Source organism: Pongo abelii, chromosome 6, assembly GCF_028885655.2.
Source record: "Pongo abelii isolate AG06213 chromosome 6, NHGRI_mPonAbe1-v2.0_pri, whole genome shotgun sequence".
Taxonomy (NCBI): Eukaryota; Metazoa; Chordata; class Mammalia; order Primates; family Hominidae; genus Pongo; species Pongo abelii.
The window spans coordinates 105,328,899-105,349,265 of record NC_071991.2 but is presented as its reverse complement, the minus strand read 5'-3'; the positions used below and the strand labels follow the sequence as shown (position 1 = coordinate 105,349,265).

At 37.2% G+C, this 20,367-nt stretch overlaps 1 protein-coding gene across 44 annotated transcripts in view; it reads left to right on the top strand.

Moving 5' to 3' along the window:
- The window catches only part of NRCAM (neuronal cell adhesion molecule), a 314,284-nt gene that overhangs the window by 123,565 nt on the left and 170,352 nt on the right, over positions 1-20,367 (top strand). For 3 of the 44 annotated variants that reach the window (XM_063726131.1, XM_063726122.1, XM_054559655.2), the window contains exon 3: positions 13,372-13,489. The exons of 37 other annotated variants lie outside the window; for them this stretch is intronic. The gene's annotated coding sequence lies outside the window, so the exon portion shown is untranslated. Of the gene's footprint in view, positions 1-4,841; positions 5,424-13,371; positions 13,490-20,367 lie in introns of those variants that run through there. 4 more of the 44 variants (XM_054559663.2, XM_054559676.2, XM_063726117.1 and 1 more) reach the window with 4 other exon arrangements.

Genomic DNA, 20,367 nt, shown 5'->3' with positions numbered 1-20,367 from the left:
ATGTTATTATTTCCCACAGTGTTGCCTAAGGAAAAGAAAGATGAGTGACTAGTAGGATGAATTGTAGCAGAAGGAGTAAAGTCAGTTAAAGAGTTGTATTGATCTTTTAGGAACTCTTAACCTGGGTTGTTGAACTTTCTATTGTATGAACAATAGGTGTTTAGGGGTTTCTGAATTTTTTGGGTTAGGGTTCCACATCTTTTAACAGATTCTAACCTAGTGCTCAGACTATTAAAAAATATATCAGAGTGCCTGGTTTTTAACATGTCCCCAAAACATCATTGTTAACAACTGTAATAAAAGATAATTCGTTAAATTTTTTTCTAGGAACACGTGATAGACTTTACAGTTTAGAAAATATTTGAAAATATCTGATTAAAAAGATCTCTTCCAGCTAGGGTGATTTTGGTGAGTTTTGTTAAAATAGAATTATCAAGCCTTCTTCTATTTTATTTTTACAAATGAATTCCTTCTGCATTATTCAAATATGGTGCTAGATGTCAGCAGTGAAGTTATTTAAAAAATAAACTTACATGTAGTATATTCTTATATAGAGATATTCTGGAGAGAATATTCCAGAAAGGGCGCGCATGTGTGTGCGTGTGTGTTTAAATATATGATGAGAAAGAGGTAGGAAAAATTACCTCAGTACTTGAACACACTTCAGTAATGTGTGGTTGTTTCGGAGATTATTGCTATAGCAACGGAAACTTCCAGAAAATGGTAGTAAGCCTTGTTTTACAACTAGTGATATAAATGGAAATTATTTGCTCTGGGAACACTGGTTGTATTTCTGTTAAGTGATTTGGACATTACTTGAGCTCGGCAGTCCCAGGGAAGTAGTTAGGTTGAATCATATAAAATTGCTGATATTTGACCTTTTTTGATCTACAAAACAGCAATTGCATAGATTTGATCCTTTTATGTTTTACAACCTCCTTTTTTTCTCTTTTTATTTCTATCTCTTGTTACATCCTTCCAAATTTCAGTTATGATAACATTGTCTATTCTGTTCTTTGAATTGTCTGATACATTTTCATGTATACAAAGATAATTCTCACTAAGATGACTTTAAAAGCAATGCAATTAGACATGTTTTGAATAAGATGTGTGTTGTATTGACACAACCCATGTCTACATTGTCTTGATATGTACATTAGTAGCCATAAAGAAGCTCTATATAAAGTGTTGTAAATATATAGTGTATGATAAATTCTGGTTAGTTTTAGTATTCTTGTTAAAGGCATCCAGTGTTTGACTACTTTCATTCACAGGGATTCTTTTTTTAAGGAATCATTCTTAGTTGTCACAATACCACAGTTCTTTTGTAAAAGCAGTGTTTTGGAAAACCCATATGTATTCTAAACAAGGAGGGACATGAGTGGTAAGGAGATGGTGATTGAAAGGAAGAGAAGGAGTGAGCCGAGAATTAATGAATGTTAGATGACTGTCTTCACAAAAAAGCAAATTTCAGTCTTGGTGTTTTGATAGTGCCCAGATTCAGAAAGTAACCCACTCTCTACTATTCTCTTGAAATATTGAAAAATATACCAGTTTGCATCAAGAACATTTTTTCAGTCATTCCCCTTAACTAAGCATCATGATGCCTTTCTAGAACTTTGGCATTTTGCCTATCAGTAAATTATGAAAAAGCAATAGGATGTCAGTCTGCTGTGCCATCAGATTGTCTGTGGGGTTCCTGGGTCTCTGTACAGTATTTACAGAAACAGATGACTCCTGTGACACTTTCATCAAATGATGTGACACTTAACTTGTCTCTATGCAGATCTGCAGTGTTGAGAAACACACTCTTTGATGCCTGGTGAGCTTCTTGGTATAGCATAGCATTTCAGGAGAGAGGAAAGAAACACTTGGTTAATTCACTTTTCCCACCTAGTTTATGGGCTACTTTAACAAAAACTTTACGTCATGTTCAGCCAGCTAATTGATATTCTTTTTACTTCATGTAGAAGAATTTTAAAAGAAAAGCATCCATCATTTCTGTGCTAGGAGAACCTATAAAGACATTGCAGAAAAAAACTGGCAATGAATGTGAACTTAGGCCATTATAAAGGCCTGCTAAATAATGTCAAAAATAAAGATCATGAAGGTAAATGAGTAGCTCCAAGTAGAACTCTTGCATTCTGGATGAAGTCCTGAAAGAATCTTCTACTCATCTTTTCATTCATAGATGTTGTCTGTTTTATTTCTATTTATTTAAAAGAAATACATAGCATCTGCTATATGCCAGGCACTGATGTAAGTAATTTATGAATATTAATTCATTTAATCCTCATAATAGCCTTCCGAAGAAGGTACTATATTATCCTGATTTTACATATAAGGAAACTGAGGCACAAGGGCAAATATACCACACATGCATTATGGTGTTTAGAACTATAACATTTGCATAGTAAGTACTTTATTAAAAGCTGAAAATTTCTGATTATATCTATTTTTTTTTTAAGTTTAGAGACAGGGTCTCACTCTGTTGCCCAGGATGGAGTACAGTGGTGCAGTCACAGTTCACTGCAGCCTTGACCTTTTGAGCTCAAGGGATCCTCCTACCTCAGCATCCCAAGTAACTGGGACTATTACAGGTGTGCACCACTACACCCAGCTAATTTTCTTTTTTATGTAGAGACAAGGTCTCACTATGTTGCCCAGGCTGGTCTTGGACGCCTGGGCTCAAGCAATCTTTCTGTCTCAGCCTCCCAAAGTATTGGGATTGTAGGCACGAGCCATTATGCCCAGCCTGTATCTACTTTAATCAAAATTTTGATATATATATATTTACGTTTAAATGAAAAAATATTTCTGTAAAAAAGTACATCTAATATTTTTGTGTGCTTAAAATGGATACTAAGTTATATTATGTAGAAAATTAGTTATGTTCCTGTAATGGATAGTCTGGACAATCTGAGAGATTGAGGGAAACAGAAAGCTGCGTGTACATTTTGGTGCCACGAATCGCCTCCCCTGGCCCCCAAAATGGAACTACCTCTTTCAGAGTGTGTTAAACCAGATGATAAAATATAATAACCTGATGAGCTTAAAATGAGATACACCAAATTACATTTTGGAAGACAGAGCTGCTTTTGAGAAAGGAGTAATCACTGTCAGGTCAAGACAAAGAATTAGTTCAAAGGGCCCCCTTCTGCATGGCCATCCCAGCAGTCCTGTTTTGGTGGGACAGTACCCATTCTTGTCATAAAATGACAGATTCAATGATAGATTGTGAGGAGCCTGTTAAACCCAGTACCTCTATTTACCAAAAATTATTTTAGTAGCCCAGTGAGTAACTACTGCCGCAAAGTAACAGGCACAGTGGGAGCCAGAGTGAGAAATGGGCCTGCAGAAACATTTCGTGTTTAATGGGTCTGGGGCTGTAGTGAAGTAGTGTGCTGAAATAATTCTGATTAGGCTCGGTCAGCCAAGCTGCTTAATCAAGACTCGTCTCTCCTCCATTGAGCCCTTACTGTTCAGAGCACAATCACAGTTTAAAGCACCATTTTAAGTAGTCCTTCCACTGTTCTTGAAAATGCAACCTTTTTTCAAGTTGGTGTGTGAGCCTTTTTTATACCTGTGGGAATAGCTAACTAGGAAAAGAAAAGGTTATGTTAACATATTAATAGGAAAACATGGGCAAATTCTTCTTTCCAATGGAAATGCATATTTAAATTTTATAAATGCACTTGAAAGAAATGATTGGAAAATACCAAAAGGAGTAACATATAAATCATAGTGTCTAACCTGGTTTCTGTAATCAGTCCTGTGTGTTGTATCAATGACTAGGCAGCTGATTATTTTCTGTTTTCTATCAGCTGGTACCACTAGTAACACATATACATAGCAGTAGATATATAATCAAGAGGAGATAAGTTTAAAGGCTTTCCTCCCTACTTCTTTTATCTTTTGAAAGAATGAAAATAAATCAGAAAATGATTTCCACTTTTCAAGTTTTTATTAGCATAAGTCAAAGCTCATTGGGACATATTAAGCAGAGAAATGGATGTGCAGAGATAGGAGCCAGTCAAGATTCTCTGATGTCTCTACTTGGTTGGGTTTCAGAGGTCATGTGATTACAGTCATTGTTGATCTCTCTGACAATATGCTTTGAAGGAGATTAGGTTACATGTTGATTGTGCTTTTGTGAAGAAGGACATTATTCTAAGCAGGTCTTTAAGAAATGCTGAAAAGAGCTTCAAAGAAATATATTCACCCATTGTTCATGTAACAGTCACTGTAATAAATGCAGAACAGTTTTTCAGGTTTGGAAGTGAATAACCATAATTGAAAATACAGTAAATGGAAACTTTCAAAACTTGAATCATAGCTGGTGAATGACTTATAAACCTGCTTCTCTTGAAGTTTTTCCAGAGAACCTGAAAGCTTGAAAAGCAATCCTTAGAAGTTTAAGCAAAATAAATGGTTAAGGATTTGTGGCGGCCTCAGCAATGAGGTCCTACTGGACATAATACATTTTAGAAATACCTTCTATTACTTTTTAAAGGTCTTCTTATCATGAAATATAATCCTAATGTATTATGCACTCTAATGAAAATACCAGCTCACTATTCATTATTTATTTGTGTACTTAGGTACCAACAGCATCTGGCTTAGAAGAAGAATAATAAGCAACATGTTAAAATTCTTGCAGCTTGGATGGGTGAATACTCATGACTGTGGGTACTAGAGAAGCCTGAGAGAGGAATGAAATTCAGAAATAAATAGGTAGGGGGAAAGAAAGTAAGAAAAATAGTTATAATATTTATTTTTACTGAGATCTTAAATTAACTGAATCAAATAGAGTTTCTAGGCTTCCATGAAAGAAAACTCAGAAATGACTGTTGTGAGTCATTGGACAGCAAGTTCTACCATCTATGTGATGTAGGTTCTGAGGCTGAAATAAAGAAGCCAGTCTCAGCAGTTATTGTGTCTTGTCAAAAGGAATAAAAACCCAGATGGCCATTCTAAAGTGTTATTTTGAGTTAGTACAAGATTTCAAAAGAAAGAAGAAACTATGTAACAGCTTTACAATCTCCCCCTCATAGGTGAAAATATGGCACTTACTTTCTTGAAACAGGATTACCAAATCATAACCTATTGTGTGTTTTGCTAAATCATTTTGAGCAACCAAACAGATTTTTCTTGCTTCTAAATGGATACGAAGAAATGTTTAACCTCCATTGTATTGCCACAAAGCCAGGCTGATCACCCTGGGAGGCCTGGGAGGTCTGAGCAGCTTTGGATTGGCTGTCAGGAGCAGGACTTTAACATTTTACTGCACATGGGCCAGCCACAGCAGGGTTCAATTGCCAGTGCTTTTATCTGCAGAAATGTGCTGGGATGGGCACTTTGTTTAAAATTTCCCTTTGCTACTGGAAGGAAATGGAAAGCAGTAAGATAACTTCATTTGTAAGGTAATATCTGTGCTTGTTTATGTACTTTATGGAAAGTAATGTTTGACAGTCCAGGGACTGGTTGATTTTTGTTCCTCCTCTCAGGTATCGTTTTAATGATTTGTTTAAAACCGAAGCCCAAATTAGAACTGCATTCCATCTATAACAGCTTATCCAAAGCTTGATATTCTCTGTTCATTGGTTTGGTTTTATTTTGTGTGCTATTGGTTAGTGGAGTTTGTTTCACGTAGCTTGTTTAACACTTAAAAGAGGAACTGTCGTGGGGCAACTGACAGATATGGTTTGAATATTTTTAGTAGCAAAATGTGAACATATTGTAAAGAAAAATTAAGTGCTGATATGTTTGTTTGTCATCAGGGTACATCCACAGGGTGTGTTAAGATGTAATTTTAATGCTTTTGTCATTCTTTCTGTGGATATTTGTTTTTAATAGTCTCACAGACCATTTTCATATTACCTTAAGACAATTTTCTAGTTAGGCCTTATTCTCCCTTATTTTCTGCATGCCTCATGTTTTTGAGGATAGTATAATACTTTTTGTGTGCAAAGTATAGCATAAATTTTACTCATCTGTCTTTTTGATTAAAAGCAGAATCTACTGTCATTCCCTCGGCACTAACTTGAGAGTTTCCCTTAGGTTTTTTGTATTGATTCTCCTGTATTCCAGAGAGTTCAGTGGTCAAGAGGATGAGAGAAGCTGGATGAAGGACACATTTTTAAAAAATATCATAATTGGATGTGTTAGCTTTAGCTCTTGAAACATCTTCAAAGACCATCTGTAAGATTATATTCCATGCTTCTCAGTTCTTTGAACCTCATGAAATGAAACATGGTGTGATTATACCTAATGCAATTTGGTTTCAAGCTAATATCTTGAAACCAAAGTTTTGCATCTTTAGAAACACCCCTGAAAATACTCATTATCTGACTTTTATTACAGCTGGACATGAAGCAAGTGCGTTAAATACACTCTGCCGTTTTCCTAGGGCAGTTTTTCTATTTCTGTTCAGATTTTTGATGAACAATAACAAAATCTGATGAAAGTCATCAGAAAAATAACTTATGTTTGTATATAGTGCTTTATAGTTTGCACTATTCAGTTTGATCCTCTTAACCATCCTCTGCAAAGAGAGCAGGTCTTATTAGCCACATTTTAAAGATAAGTGAGATTTAGAGAGACTAGACTGAGCAGCATGCCTCAAGCTACCCAGCTAGGAATAGGGAGAGCTGAATTCCCACCCAGGCATTCGGACCAGTGTCCTTTCCAAAATGCTGTGTTGGCTCCATGTGCTGGATGTTTGCTTTAAAGATCAGACTGTTTGGACTAAGCCTCTTAATAGGAAGGCTCTGGCAACAGCTGGTGTTAGGTAGATTAAAAATAAAATCAAAGACCGTTTGGTTGGAAAGTGAAATAATCAAGAGAGTGAGGGAGAAGGGAGAAAGATACCAAAATAACCAAGTGTTGTTTAAAGAAGTGAAGGATAAGGGCAGCATGATACATGGGTTTCATGATTGCCTCTTTTCTCTCCTTGAAAAAGGTTTTTATCCCTCAGGGCTGCTTTCTCTTGTCCCTGGTCTCTTTGAGAAATTTGCTATGCATCATCACCACAGGCCACTGTGAATTATAAATAGGAATCTAGGGCACTTTCCCCAAACTTAATATCTACAGTTCATGGCCAGAAAATAAAGAATCAAATCTGTAAACCTTCCCTTTATAATATATATGGCCTAGGTCTCATGTTTACTTACACAATATTGAGAGCAATATGTTTCTGCTGTTGAGTTATATTCACTTGCCACATCTTCCTTCTTTTCATTCTGAATTTTCTTGCTCTTCAAAGGACTATGCTTTTTAGTTTAATTCTACTACTTTGTTAACCCAGTTCTCTGACTTTCCTGATTATACTCTGATTTTCATGGTTTCTTTCCATTTTTCTCAGGAAATCTTGCTAGAGATACTATACTGTGTAATACTTAGCCTTACCCTGAAATTCAAGTGAAAATTGGAATGCTTTTCAAGCCCTTGCCCCAGTTGAAATACTTACTGCCATGCCATTGATATAAATAAGGTTGTAAGAATACTCTTTTACTTGGTTCTTTCCTCAGTATTCAAAATCTCTTCATAAGTGGGAAGTTCTTATTCACATCAGTTGTCTTTGGTACCAGTATACCACACAAACCAGTTCTGTTCATCTGTTACATATGATTTTTTGAATCAAAACATAGAATTAGATGTATCTTTTTATATTAACTTTGTCTTATTGAATACAACATATGTGTATGTGTAGATTTTTACACATACATGTGCTTATTTTTAAATTAACATTTATTAGTTTTTCTGTTGAAGATTACAAAAAGAATTAAAAATAATCAGATACTCAGCACTCGGATACACCATTCTGAGTGAGGATAAAATATTCTAAAGATTTAAAGATCGACTAGTACATAAAGCTATAAAATTGTAGGTAAATATCTCCCCCTCAGATTCCTTTCCCCAAGGTAAATGCTCTTACTCATCTTTTGTATATCTTACCAGAGATACGTTCTATGCATCTAGTGGCCAAAATTGATTTTTAAAATATAGAATTTCAAGCCAACACTATTATCTGATCACTCTGTGGAATTAATTCACTAATTCAACTAATATTTACTGATGCTCTGTTTTAGGCGTTGTTCTAGGCACTGGGGATATAGCATGAACAAAACAGACAAAAATTCCTGCTCTCATAAATCCTACATTCTGGCACATGAGATTAAAAAAAAAAGGTGAATCAATAAGACATGTAGTAAGTTAGATCGTGATAAGTGTTAAGGTGAAAAATAAAGCAGAGAATGGAGGTGGGGCATCTAATATAGGTTACCTTTTTGGACAAGGCAGCCAAAGAAGTCTCCATAGAGATGACATACAAGAAAAGCCCTGAAGATGAGGGGGAAAGCAATGTAGATACTGGGAACAACTGAAGCAACAGATTGGAACTCCAAGATCCAGGAAGAAAAAAAATCTTTTCTAAATGTCAAAAGGTAGGTTTTTCCCTAATGAGTTGCCCAAGATGAAGGAAAGAGAGGTAATTCATTTAAAGTAATAATCCCTTAATTAGAGTTATATACCACTTCATTGACAGAATGAAAGTTCTCATTCTTAATTATTCTGCAAATAAGATGACCCAGGTCATGAGTGAGAGTACTTCCACCTACCTAGAGAAGATGCCATGGTAATCCGAGAACTTTCTGCTTACACATTTTCTCTTCTCCATTGGTTCTGAAGTTGCCAAGAATTTTTTTTTCTAGGTTAGTTGAAAAGACTAATGTATTTTCCTTATTTTCCCACAAGAGCCATTTCCAGAATCTTCCCTTTGAGTAGTAGCCCTTGCCACCACCTTTCTAGAGAACAAGGAATAATGCTTGAATGCAGCCACCTCCTTTCTATTTGGTGGAGGGAGGGTCCATTCCTACTATTTTCAAGTAATCAGGGCCTCAAGGGTTAGGTTTGCCTGGTACATGGTGTCTGATTACACCAGCCACAGCTAAAGCTAAAAAAAAAAGACAGTGCCAAATATTACACAAACAGGAGTTAAAAGTCAGTGAGCATTTCTTTGGTTAATGTGGACATAAGAGCATATGAAAGCAGGTTGATAATTTGTTTCAAAAATGGTTTTGTGCACTGCTATTGGGAATTAATTAACTTGAAATACAGATTTGTAGATGTTATTGAAAGTGGAAGCTGTTGGCCTCATCCCATTCTTCTAAACCTAATCCTGCTCCTCCTCACCACCCAGCCCCCGACTGGACATGGAGGCTTCCACGTGGCCTTCATCCATTCTGTGATGCAGAGCCTGTTGAAGAAGAGCAGGTGTTTTTACAGAGAACTTCGACAGAATCCTGTCCAGTCATTTGTGGTTTTGGAGCATAGTTTACTTGCTGATTTGACTACACCCAAATTTGGCCTGTTTGAACCCTTTTAAAAATTATCTGATGTGAAGACAAGCATTATTATTGATGGAGGAATCGGGAAGGAAAGGCTTTAAAGGAAAGAAGTTTGTTAGGGAATGAAGTAACTCAAGTAAGAAACCACAGTTAGAGAAGAAGGGTGTGTTTAATAATTGAAAGCTGTGAAACTTTACCCATGTGGCACCCCACAGGATCATGCCACTAACCTCTGCTCTGGACTATTGTAAGAGCCTTTTATGTGGTCTTCCTGTCTCAATCTCACTCCCCTTAAGCCTATTCTCAACACAGCCTATTCCACCCTTCAAAACGAAAGTCAGGTCATGTCACTCCCCTGCTCAGGACTCCTCCAGGGCTTCCCATTTCACTCAGTGGAAGCCAGAGGTCTTGCCCTAGATCATGTGGTGCCCCTTTCCATCTCTTACTTCATCTCCCACTGTTCTCCTGCTTGCTGCTCCTCTCAGCCACCTGGCCGCCTTGCTGTTCTAAGACAGGCAAAGAGATTCCAACCTCAGGGCCTTTGGATTTGCCCAGAACTTTCACCTTGCCTGCAAAGCCCTTTCCCAGTGGCTCTCACATTCACAGCCCTCAAATCTCTTTCGAATTATACCTTCCAAGAAGGTTTTTCCCTGACCATTGTACTTAAAATTGCAGCCCCTCTTTATCTTCGCACTCTATTTTCTCACCATACTTTATTTTTTGCAACCTAAAACACAATATTTGTTTACTTATTTTAATTACTATTTATCTTCACCCACTAGAATGTAAGCTATTGAGTGCAGAGATTTCTGCCTGTATTATTTACTGCTATCTCCAGCACCTAGGACAGTGCCTGGTACATACTAAGTACTCAGAAACTATTTGCCAAATAAGTTAATAACTTGTGCAAATTTAAGTGGGAAAAAGAATTTGCTTTCTCTATGAGTAATAAAAGTCTGGGGATTACACAATAAAGATAAAATTCTTAAAATGAAAGAGATTTGGTGAATACACAGCCCACATCCACTTATAGGCATGTTTCCTGGGTGTACTGGATAGCTGATTCCGAAGGATAGGCTTTGGATGCCTTCAATGTCATGCTTAAATGCAAATGATGCTGGGAATTGCAATGGAGAATAATGAAAAAATGTGGAAATGGAATGGTGGAAATAGAAATTGGTTGCTTTGCTTCCAAAGTAACGATTTTCAAAGCAGAGGAATTGAATAGGAAATACATTACCAAAAACAGTGTCTCTGAAAATGCAAACTTCATTCATATTCTGATCTGTGCAATTTTTCAAGCTCAGTGATCCAAGGTCAGAGGGCGCTTGTATTAGCATAGACCTTGCTTTGTTAATTCACCTCTGACTAAAACCCCTGAATTCCTTATTATGGTAGGCCTTCCAATGACAATAAAACCAAGCTCTCATAACACCAGTAACATTTATACAGCACTTAGGCAATTCCTAAATGAATTGTCCCCAGAGACCTTGAGAAATAGGTCAGGATTATTAACCCCATTTTGTACACAGAGAGGAAGTAATTTGCTTAATGTCACTTGGTAAGCTATTTAATTCATAATTTGATTGCTTTATTTATAATAATGGTTTGTTTAAGACAGGCTATGTTACATTAAAGATGACTTCTTTAAATGGGCAGCTTTATATTTGAACTTAACTATAGTTAGCAACCTGCAACTGATAATATTCCAGATTTCTTTTAAGATCAGTGTTTCATAACCTTAAAATGGGAGACTGATTTAGAGAACTGAGTGGTCGGAGACTCCCAACGCCATTTTGATGTTGATCAACATTAGGCCACTCTCCTCAGCTGACGGTACCAAGATATCTATAATGCAGGCTTAGGTGTGATTGGGAGCCATAATTTAAATCCTTTTAGAATTCCCTTGCTTTTTTATGCTCAAAAAGTTCCATTTGGTTCAAAAAATCAGTGTAACTAAAACAAAATCAGTGTTTGCAGACAGCTAAGAACTAGAGACAAAGTCTTCATTAGGAGGTCCCAAGTTCTAACCAATAGGGAACGTGGGATAAACATTACAGAAGCTACATCAGAGTCATATTTGGAAACCACTTTATTTTGTTTCTGTTGTGGTTCATTCCTTTTACTTTCCAGAACAGTGCTATGAAAAGACTTCAAATTCAGTTCAATGAGCCTGTCAAATATTCAGGAAGTTGTGAGGAAATATAAAAGTGAGGGGACTACTTGTAAGTTCATGTCTGTATCAAGGGAAGACTAGAAAACTAGAACATCTAAAAAGAATGTTGAACCAAAAATGACTTGCCAGCTTTGAAAAAAAACAAAATGTCTAGTCTTTATCCAACTGTTTGAAAGTTTTTCAAAACTTCTTCTCATTTCATCTTTATAATGAGATTTATTTACTGCCAACAGCAACAAAAAAAGATGCACAGCCAAGTTATAATTCTAATTTTTTAAAAAAGTCTTCCTTGCCTTCCTTTTAAGGAAATGCATTCATTCTCCTTCACTGTTCCTGAATCTGCTTTACTATATTTTTATGCCTGTCTTTACATCTGGTTTATTATTTTTAACACCTGCTAGAATATGAGCTACAGTTTTTATACCAACGGCCAATTTAATTGGGCATATAAAAGTTTGAAAGAAGAATTTCACACATGAAACTTTTGAAAGATTTTGTATGCAATTATGTTAAAATTGGTCAGACCAAAGTGTAAATGGATAGAGCAATAAAATTACTAGGTCTTAAATCAAATCAGATTAAACTTTAAGATCTTTGTGAGCCTCAATCTCAAAAAGTGATGGTCGTAGAGGCCTCTTTGCAAGTAGGTCTTAGTTCCCAGGACCTATAAAAACAAGGGGCCTTTGGTAGGTGGTATGGTTTTTATGTTTTGCCCCCTCTAAATCTTATTTTGAAATGTGATCCGCAATGTTGGAGGTGGGGCCCAGTGGGAGATGTTTCGCTCATGGGGGTGGATCTCTCATAAATGGCTTGGTGCCCTCTTTGTGGTAATGAATTACTGTGAGATCTGATTGTTTAAAAGAGTCTGAGACCTACCGTACTCCCTCTTACTCACTCTCTCGCAAGGTGACACACTGGTTCCCCTTCTTGTGCCATGATTGTAAGCTTCCTGTACAGCCTACAGACCATGAGCCAAAAATAAACCTCTTTTCTTTATAAACAATCTCAGGTATTACCTTAAAGCAACGGAAACAAACTAGTAGGTTATAACACAGTAGGTTATAATAAAACATGGCTAAAGCATCCTTGGGAATGGTCTCTGGCTAAATACATTGAATTCTTAATGTAGTGTAAGCAGAAAAATGAATTGATAGATCTTAATTGTATAAATGACAATGTGGTTAAAAGATGAATTATGCAAATTATATGAGCCAGACCTATACAACTTTTCTGTCTAGAGTTGTACTGTGTTGTTCAGGGGACAGATTAGCTCACTATGCAATTAAAAGTTTGATGTTTCCTATCCTTGTTTTTATCCAGAATATGAAATGCACAGAAATGTCTGTTATCTACTTATTGAGCATTTATGCCTGCGTAAATTAACATAGTGAGCAACCTGATTGTATACAAAGCATAGGGTTTTTCTTATTACCATATATATTTTCTCTTAGCACACAGTATTATGCTGGTCTGAATTTTTTGTCCCATACAACAGTATATATTACATTGATAATCATATTTTAAGGGAAGAAATGTTGTATGTGTGTTTGATTCTTTGTTCAAGTTCTTAGATACTAATCAAATTTGTACAACAATTAGTTAAGTTTCCTTTGTCACTTTATGTGTCAATGAAACATGCCTAAATAATCATATTTTATGAAGTTTAATATAATTTATTTAATCAAATAGTTTCACTGTTGTTTTGTTTTTTAAAATAGTCACTCCTTTTTTTTTTGACAGTCTTGCTTTGTCACCCAGGCTGGAGTGTAGTGGCGTGATCTCGGCTTCATTAGTAGATTATATAATAGTACCTTAAGAGACCATTTTGTTTTGTTTTGTTTTGTCTAGCTCTGCCCTCCGGGCTGGAGTACAGTGGCTCACTGCTGCCTCGACCTGCCAGGCTCAGGCAATCCTTGCCTCAGCTTCCCAAGTAGCTGGGACCACAGGTGCATGCCACCGTGCCCAGGTAATTTATTTTTATTTTTATTTTTCATAGAGACAGGGTCTCCCTGTGTTGCCCAGGCTGGTCTTGAACTCCTGGACCCAAGCTATCCTCCTTGCCTTAGCCTCCCACGGTGCTCAGATTATAGGCATGAGTTACTGTTCCTGGCCCAAGAGACTATGTTTGATCAATACCAAATAATTAAAAATTGGAGTGCTGTTAATAATTTTTTATCTTATGATAAATCTTTGGTATATTAAACACTATCAAAAGTGTTTTTTTATAACTGTGTAGGAATTCACTTGTGGTTCTTGCCTTCATTTTCAGTTGGTAGTTTTTAAATTGTCAGAGCAGCAAAATAAGTATTATTTGTGATCAAATCATTCCTCTTCCACCCTCACTCAGCCTTCTTAAAATACATCAGTGGCTTCCCATTGCCCTTAGGATAAAGGCTGAAAGAACTACAGGGCTCCAAATAGCCAGGCCTCTGTCTGTTTTGTCAGCCTCATCAGACCTGTCCCTCTTATCCCCTGCTTTTCTTCTTCTCTTTTTGTGCCCAGTTAAATTGTGCATTGGTATCAAAACTGTAACACATCATTCCTTCCCCAACTCTCAGTCGTCATTTCCTTAGAAAAGTCTGACCTTGACAAAGCCAGTTCCCATCACCACACACTCTAGGAGCACCACACACCCCTGCCTTAACAACTTTTCAAAATTGGTATTTTTGATCCATTTCTGTGATTATTTGTTCAACATCTATCTTCTGCCATTGACCATAAGCTTCATGAGGCCAAGAAGAGACTGGTTTTCTAAGGCTTTCACTTCTTTATAACCATTGTATTTCTGATGCTCAGCATAGAACTTGGTAAATCATAGGTGGTTAATAAATGTTTCACATAATGAGGTGATAAATAAATGCTCTATGAGGGCAGGGATTTTTTCTATTCTGTTTATTACTGCATCCTCAGTGCCCAGAACAGTGCCTGAGCCATAGTAGTTGGTCACTAAATATTTGTTGAATAAATTAATGTTTTCCTAACTTTTCAAGGACACAGAAAGTATTAATGGAGGAATTTAGGGTATAAGTTGAATTTTTTTCCGACAAATATCGTGTCTATTAACTTACAGAGTTGGAAGGAAGTTTATAGCCATGTTTTCCTTTTTTATTGTGGTAAAATATACATAGCACAAAATTTGAGATTTTGACAATTTTTAAGTGTACCGGTCAGTAGCATTAAGTACATTTATATTGTTGTGTGACCATTATCATATCCATCTTAGAAAATGTTTTCATCATCCCAGATTGAACCTCAATACTGATTAAACAATGACTCTTCATGTAGTTGTAGATTTATAGAACATTTTTTATTTGCCTTAGAATCTTTCTTCCCACTTGACATAGAAGTCTGATTTGTAAAATATATAAACATGAACTGCTTTTGCTTCCTGAATAGGGTTGGGTGCCTTGACTTCCTTTATTTCATTCTATAGCTTGGTGGTTGGCAACATCATCTGGAGGCTGTTCCAGGGCTAGGAAGCCTAGGGGAGACCGGGATTCCCAGGGCCACGCTGAAGTACGTCTGCTCACCCATGAATGAAACCTCCTTTTCTCTATTCAGAACCAGGGGTCATCTTTGTTTCCTCCTTCTTATCACCACCTTCTCTACACACACGTATGCACACATACACACACAGACTCACAGTCACTCTCCCGAGACTCTGAGCTGCTCAAGGATTGGAATCCTGTGTTACTTACCTAGATTCCAAGTGCTCTTTTGTGTTTGTTGACAGTGTGTTTTCCACCCTGTGGAACATTCCTAATATTACTTTGAGAAAGGGAGTCTAACAGCCTCACAATGTTGTATATTTCATTGTTTAACCGTCATTATCCTAGAGACATTATTTCGCCATGTTGATTATTGTGTGGCCTGGGACCACATGCACCAGAACCCCCTGGGTCTGCCTATTGGAAAAGTAAACTTCTGGCCAGGCGCGGGAGCTCACACCTATAATCCCAACACTTTGGGAGGCCGAAGCAGGCACATCACAAGCTCAGGAGATTGAGACCATCCTGGCTAACACAGTGAAACCCTGTCTCTACTGAAAATACAAAAAATTAGCTGGGCATGGTGGCCGGCGCCTATAGTCCCAGCTACTCGGGAGGCTGAGGCAGGAGAATGGCATGAACCCTGGAGGCAGAGCTTGCAGTGAACCGAGATCACACCACTGCACTCCAGCCTGGGCGACAGAGTGAGACTCCATTACAAAAAAAAAAAAAAAAAAAAAAAAGGAAAGGTGAATTTCCAGGTCCCTCCTAAATCTGCAGAATCAGATTCTCGCAAACACTCTATTTTCAATCTTCCCCCTTTCCTTTTCCTTTTTTTTTTTTTTTTTTTTTTTTGAGACTGAGTCTCCCTCTGTCACTCAGGCTAGAGTGCAATGGCGCCATCTCAACTCACTGCAACCTCTGCCTCCTGGGTTCAGGTGATTCTCCTGCCTCAGCCTCCCTAGGAGCTGGGATTACAGGTGCCCGCCACCACGTCCAGCTAATTTTTGTTTTGTAGTGGAGACGGGCTTTCGCCATGTTGGCCAGGCTGGTCTTGAACTCCTGACCTCAAGTGATGCACCTGCCTCAGCCTCCCAAAGTGCTAGGATTACAGACATGAGCCACCATACCCAGTCTCAGTCTTCCCGTTTTCTTAGATATGGTGTTAGTTTATAGCCATCACACAGAGCCTTCTGTATTTGTTTTATGTTCAGTAAACTTGAAAAATAGTTTCTCACTATCTGCCATATAAAATTTTTAGAACCTTCATATATTCATTGACAGTTTAACTAGACTCCTTTAAGCTTTTTCTTCCCTAGGTGAAGTCAACACTGTTACTGTAGCTGTTTCTACTAAGGAGTTATTTAATACCCTCTAATCAATTTTGCTCTACTGCTCTGAATACACTTATATTTTAAAATTAAATCTTCTTCCTAGATTATAGACATAGAAAAAGGACCAGTGAGGACAAGATTTCATTTAAGGTTTCTATTATGTTCACAATGTGCTGACTATTAGATAGGACAGAGCTAGCTATTCTAACAAACCCCCAAACTAGAAACATCACACAATTAGAGTTCCCTCTCAGCTCATGTAACAGTTCACTGTTAGTGATGCAGACCATGAATTGGAGGGAAGGATCTCTACTCTTCACCCAGGCTGACAAAGGCCATGCTATGCAACTTCTCAGGTTACACTGGCATTGACATACAGCCAGAAATGGAGAGATAGGAGGGGTGGAAAAGACACACTTTCTTTTTAAACATCTGAACAAAGAAGTGACACATATTAGCTCTCTTACACCTTACAGTCACACCTAGACACAAGGAGAGCTGGAAATATAGACCATGGACAGGAACTTCATCTCCACAGCCACCTGACATGACAGAGAGAGGGCATGACTCTTTGTTAGACAGCTAGCCATGACTGCACACTGAACTTCTAGGTTTCTTTTTTCTTTTTTTTTGAGATGGAGTCTTGCTCCGTTGCCCAGGCTGGAGTGCAGTGGTGTGATCTTGGCTCACTGCAAGCTCCGCCTCCTGGGTTCACACCATTGTTCTGCCTCAACCTCCTGAGTAGCTGGGACTACAGATGCCCGCCGCTACACCCAGCTAATTTTTTTTTTTTTTTTTTTTTTTTTTAGTGGAGACAGGGTTTCACCATGTTAGCCAGGATGGTCTTGATCTCCTGACTTCGTGATCTGCCCGCCTCAGCCTCCCAAAGTGCTGGGAATACAGGCATGAGCCACTGCGCCCGGCCTGAACTTTTAGGTTTCTATTTGTACTTTTATGAAACCATGAAGTATACCAAGCACGAATGTCTCAGTCTGTTTTGTGCAACAGAGTATTATAGACTAGGTAATTTATAAGGAAAATAAATGTATTTGGCTCATGGTTCTGGAGGCAGAGAAGTCCAAGGTTAAGAGGCCTGCATCTGGTGAGGGCCTTCTTGCTGCATCATCCCATAGCAGACGACAGAAGGATGAGAAAGGGCAAGATAGAGTGTACATGAAAGCAAGAGGAAGAGGGGAACAGAAGTCACTTTTATGACAAATCCACGCTTGTGAGAACAAACCTACTCCCACAATATTGACATGAATCCATGCATGAGGACAAAGCCCCTCATGACCTAATCACCTCTTAAAGATCCTACCTCTGAACATTGTTGCATTTGTGATTAAGTTTCCCACATATGAACTTTGTGAAACACATTCAAACCATAGCAACTATGTACCATGGAAGGCTACATTTATGTATATGACAATATGATTTCCAGCGCACTGACAGTAAGGTGGTATATATCCAACATGTCCTCTATCAATGTAATTTGCTCACTATTGGATGTTTGTTGCATCAGTCTACAAGGTAGCAAATGATAGTGTCACATGAGGCAGTCAGATGCTTCTGTGAGTGATCAGTCTTCAGTCTTCAAGGACCAATGTGTTAATTTCTCTGAAAGGTAAAGCATGATTCACATTGGTTCACCTGCAAGTTTCTTGCTCGAATGGATCCCTTCTTGCTACCACCCTAACTTTCACAAGATGTATAACATGGGGTCAGTCCCAAGTCCCAACAAGTTTAGTCTTGCAGGAGTAGGCTGAACTTTGTGCTAAACTTGGGGCCAGAAGTCAGGGGCCTGTGTTCCCAGGACCCCAGCCAGCTAGGTTGTGGTAGAGGGAGGGCCCTCTGGGTGCCATCTGATGGAACTGTAGTTGGAGAACATGGTTTATCTCAGACCATACTCTCTGTTTTTTTTGGAATATATTTTGTTTCATAGGCTGCTTTAATGGGAGAACTGGGTTTCAAGATGATTTTGGCTTCTGGCCTTGTCAAGCTGAATTAGCGGCTGGATGACAGGCATACCCTAGAGAAACCAAAGATAAATGCCAGTTTTAACAAGGTGGTTTTTTTATCCTTTTTTCTCCAGTTAAATATGAATGGAACCCAAATTCAGTCCAAGGATCATGTCAAAGGCAGGAAATTAAGAAAAAAAAGAGTTTGGGCTTAGTGTGATTTTACTACTAGTCAAATTTCTGTTAAGACCAAAGATTAAATATAAATTTATAATTTACTGTCATTTTATAGTGACAAAAGGCAGAACAGTTTTGCATGTTGCACAAATACATATTTGTGCAGATATATAAATATATTCTTGCATATAAAGTTTTCAGAATTGATGTTCTGAAAACTATTTCTCATCTGTATTTATTTTGAAGAGTGTAAACAGGACAGAATTGACTGGGTTGTCGGGGGGGTGGGGGCGGTCAAAGGCTTGATATATTAATGTAATCTAACCTTTACTGTATTGTTAAGGAGGCCAGTTTTTAGAAATCAGCCTCACAAGAACCAAAGAGTAAACATCTCTAATATCTTTAGAGTTGAACTGAAAAGTGTAAGCCAAATGAGATTTTGCAAGTTTTTGCCTGCCGATACTTTTTACCTAATACTGCTTGTAATAGCAGATTTTCAGTTGTATTGAATGTTATGAATTCTCATTTTAAAACAAAACAACTCTTTCTCCACCAAAAAAGTCCAGCAAAAAATGTGTCCCAATCCATAGCAATTTACTCTGAAACAGGAAGTTTATTATTTTATTTTTCCATAAGTGGCTAAACCAAGTATTCACTTTTCAGAATTATTTGAATTTTTAGTGTTATATGCTATTGAATTACTATTATTGTAATTGGTTTGTTAATGTGTACTGTGGGCTTTGGGTTTCTTACATTTTTCAAGTGGATGTTATCTGTCTTTTCTGAAGGCTACTTTAAAAATACATCAAATCTTATCTTGACCTTTTGACTTAGGACTGATTTTATTTAATAGGGTAAGTTGATTGCATTTTGGTTAAAAAATTGTTACTTGGTTATTGGAAAAATAGTCCTTAGCAATGATGTATTACCCTATTCTCTTGACCTAAATGTGTTTTGGGGTAATGAAAGGCCACTGACACATTTGTCAAAACAAGAATAATGAATGTAACAAAAAGTCATTTCCTAGAAATGTTTGGCATAATTGCTGACATGGTAATACAATTAATACAGTCTTTTGGTGGTCTTTGCAAAGCCTTCAGGGTTTACATCACCACAAAGTGGTTAAAAATGTAGCAGTGCCCTATCAATAATATATATAAGCAAGGATGAAATAGTTTTTCCACATGATGCCATGGAACCATGTTATGCAAAATTACATATCTGTGCTTTTTAAAGCACTTTGCCCTGAATTGGATTATGCTGAGAACTGTTAAAACTTAGGAATCCATCGGCATGTGGACTGAGATCCCTCATGGTAGGAAGCATGAAATATTTATATTTTATTTTTTTCTTGTTTAGATTTATCCAGTGAATTGGCAGATATGTATTAAGTGCTCAATATAAGTTTGCTGAATTGAGTTGTTATTGTAGATATATCTTAAAATTCTTATAGATGCTCTCCTACACAACTCTAGGGGTTTTTTAAAAAAGTGAAAACAATATTACTATAAAATTGGTTCCAATTCTAAGGAAAAATCACAAACCTCCACAATATTAATATTTTGTCCTGATAAAATATCATTACTTCACATGCAATGAAAATCTATTAAGGGTGATTTTATATGTAATTAACATTTTTTGCAACTTAATGCAGGAAATATTTTATAACACATACATAAGCAAAACCAGCTGAGATTATTAAGCATCTTTTATTAACAGAATAATTTTGCGATTCATAGTTGTCCTAATATTTGAGTGCAGTCCAGAGTTCCTGAATTGACACTTGTTTCTCTTCTCTGAAGGGTTTTTCAGAGGTTGATAGTATGACTTCTGTTTCCAGAAATCCAAAGTTCAAAAAGACACAAATCTTCCCTTAGAAACCTTGGG